We start from the raw sequence: 2,500 nt of genomic DNA on the forward strand, positions 1-2,500 counted from the left end.
AGGCGGTCTCCCATCCAAGTACTAACCAGGCCCGACCCTGCTTAGCTTCCGAGATCAGACGTGATCGGGCGTTGCCAGGCTGGTATGGCCGTACGAAATAAGTTGACAACCATAGGCTACTTATCCATATACAGATTTAGCAATTGACAATGCAAGGTGGTCTCTCTCTCTCTCTCTCTCTCTCTCTCTCTCTCTCTCTCTCTCGTGTCAAAATGAAAACAGCTTCCAGCCCCTTTCATGAAGGACTACTTGTGCATATTGCAAGATGTCAGTTTCTAAGTGAATGAGCAAAAGAGCATACAGCACCTGGTATTCCCAGGCGGTCTCCCATCCAAGTACTAACCAGGCCCGACCCTGCTTAGCTTCCGAGATCAGACGTGATCGGGCGTTGCCAGGCTGGTATGGCCGTACGAAATAAGTTGACAACCATAGGCTACTTATCCATATACAGATTTAGCAATTGACAATGCAAGGTAGTCTCTCTCTCTCTCTCTCTCTCTCTCTCTCTCTCTCTCTCTCTCTCTCGTGTCAAAATGAAAACAGCTTCCAGCCCCTTTCATGAAGGACTACTTGTGCATATTGCAAGATGTCAGTTTCTAAGTGAATGAGCAAAAGAGCATACAGCACCTGGTATTCCCAGGCGGTCTCCCATCCAAGTACTAACCAGGCCCGACCCTGCTTAGCTTCCGAGATCAGACGAGATCGGGCGTGGCCAGGCTGGTATGGCCGTACGAAATAAGTTGACAACCATAGGCTACTTATCCATATACAGATTTAGCAATTGACAATGCAAGGTGGTCTCTCTCTCTCTCTCTCTCGTGTCAAAATGAAAACAGCTTCCAGCCCCTTTCATGAAGGACTACTTGTGCATATTGCAAGATGTCAGTTTCTAAGTTAATGAGCAAAAGAGCATACAGCACCTGGTATTCCCAGGCGGTCTCCCATCCAAGTACTAACCAGGCCCGACCCTGCTTAGCTTCCGAGATCAGACGAGATCGGGCGTTGCCAGGCTGGTATGGCCGTACGAAATAAGTTGACAACCATAGGCTACTTATCCATATACAGATTTAGCAATTGACAATGCAAGGTGGTCTCTCTCTCTCTCTCTCGTGTCAAAATGAAAACAGCTTCCAGCCCCTTTCATGAAGGACTACTTGTGCATATTGCAAGATTTCAGTTTCTAAGTGAATGACCAAAAGAGCATACAGCACCTGGTATTCCCAGGCGGTCTCCCATCCAAGTACTAACCAGGCCCGACCCTGCTTAGCTTCCGAGATCAGACGAGATCGGGCGTTGCCAGGCTGGTATGGCCGTACGAAATAAGTTGACAACCATAGGCTACTTATCCATATACAGATTTAGCAATTGACAATGCAAGGTGGTCTCTCTCTCTCTCTCTCTCGTGTCAAAATGAAAACAGCTTCCAGCCCCTTTCATGAAGGACTACTTGTGCATATTGCAAGATTTCAGTTTCTAAGTGAATGAGCAAAAGAGCATACAGCACCTGGTATTCCCAGGCGGTCTCCCATCCAAGTACTAACCAGGCCCGACCCTGCTTAGCTTCCGAGATCAGACGAGATCGGGCGTTGCCAGGCTGGTATGGCCGTACGAAATAAGTTGACAACCATAGGCTACTTATCCATATACAGATTTAGCAATTGACAATGCAAGGTGGTCTCTCTCTCTCTCTCTCTCTCTCTCTCTCTCTCTCTCTCTCTCTCTCTCTCTCTCTCTCTCTCTCTCGTGTCAAAATGAAAACAGCTTCCAGCCCCTTTCATGAAGGACTACTTGTGCATATTGCAAGATGTCAGTTTCTAAGTGAATGAGCAAAAGAGCATACAGCACCTGGTATTCCCAGGCGGTCTCCCATCCAAGTACTAACCAGGCCCGACCCTGCTTAGCTTCCGAGATCAGACGAGAGCGGGCGTTGCCAGGCTGGTATGGCCGTACGAAATAAGTTGACAACCATAGGCTACTTATCCATATACAGATTTAGCAATTGACAATGCAAGGTGGTCTCTCTCTCTCTCTCTCGTGTCAAAATGAAAACAGCTTCCAGCCCCTTTCATGAAGGACTACTTGTGCATATTGCAAGATGTCAGTTTCTAAGTGAATGAGCAAAAGAGCATACAGCACCTGGTATTCCCAGGCGGTCTCCCATCCAAGTACTAACCAGGCCCGACCCTGCTTAGCTTACGAGATCAGACGTGATCGGGCGTTGCCAGGCTGGTATGGCCGTACGAAATAAGTTGACAACCATAGGCTACTTATCCATATACAGATTTAGCAATTGACAATGCAAGGTGGTCTCTCTCTCTCTCTCTCTCTCTCTCTCTCTCTCTCGTGTCAAAATGAAAACAGCTTCCAGCCCCTTTCATGAAGGACTACTTGTGCATATTGCAAGATGTCAGTTTCTAAGTGAATGAGCAAAAGAGCATACAGCACCTGGTATTCCCAGGCGGTCTCCCATCCAAGTACTAACCAGGCCCGACCCTGCTTA

At 47.6% G+C, this 2,500-nt stretch overlaps 6 non-coding genes and 3 pseudogenes across 6 annotated transcripts in view; all 9 read right to left on the bottom strand.

Annotated features, from left to right (window-relative positions):
* Nucleotides 1–96, bottom strand: part of LOC146291083 (5S ribosomal RNA) — a 119-nt gene extending 23 nt beyond the window's left edge. Inside the window, exon 1 of the ribosomal RNA XR_014756944.1 lies at nt 1–96. This exon is cut by the window's left edge and continues 23 nt beyond it. This is a non-coding gene — a ribosomal RNA (5S ribosomal RNA).
* Nucleotides 97–294: 198 nt separating this feature from the next.
* LOC146291084 (5S ribosomal RNA) lies at nt 295–413 on the bottom strand. The gene has a single exon (XR_014756946.1). It is a non-coding gene; the product is annotated as a 5S ribosomal RNA (ribosomal RNA).
* Nucleotides 414–615: 202 nt separating this feature from the next.
* On the bottom strand, nt 616–734 carry LOC146291085 (5S ribosomal RNA). Its single transcript, XR_014757006.1, has one exon. It is a non-coding gene; the product is annotated as a 5S ribosomal RNA (ribosomal RNA).
* A 174-nt stretch (nt 735–908) lies between these two features.
* Nucleotides 909–1,027, bottom strand: LOC146291086 (5S ribosomal RNA). The gene has a single exon (XR_014756015.1). It is a non-coding gene; the product is annotated as a 5S ribosomal RNA (ribosomal RNA).
* A 172-nt stretch (nt 1,028–1,199) lies between these two features.
* On the bottom strand, nt 1,200–1,318 carry LOC146291087 (5S ribosomal RNA). The gene has a single exon (XR_014756016.1). It is a non-coding gene; the product is annotated as a 5S ribosomal RNA (ribosomal RNA).
* A 174-nt stretch (nt 1,319–1,492) lies between these two features.
* On the bottom strand, nt 1,493–1,611 carry LOC146291088 (5S ribosomal RNA). The gene has a single exon (XR_014756017.1). It is a non-coding gene; the product is annotated as a 5S ribosomal RNA (ribosomal RNA).
* A 222-nt stretch (nt 1,612–1,833) lies between these two features.
* LOC146291089 (5S ribosomal RNA) lies at nt 1,834–1,952 on the bottom strand (annotated as a pseudogene).
* Nucleotides 1,953–2,124: 172 nt separating this feature from the next.
* Nucleotides 2,125–2,243, bottom strand: LOC146291090 (5S ribosomal RNA; annotated as a pseudogene).
* A 190-nt stretch (nt 2,244–2,433) lies between these two features.
* Nucleotides 2,434–2,500, bottom strand: part of LOC146291091 (5S ribosomal RNA) — a 109-nt pseudogene continuing 42 nt past the window's right edge.

Source organism: Hypomesus nipponensis, chromosome 5 (genome assembly GCF_054491055.1).
Source record: "Hypomesus nipponensis isolate SF chromosome 5, ASM5449105v1, whole genome shotgun sequence".
Taxonomy (NCBI): domain Eukaryota; kingdom Metazoa; phylum Chordata; class Actinopteri; order Osmeriformes; family Osmeridae; genus Hypomesus; species Hypomesus nipponensis.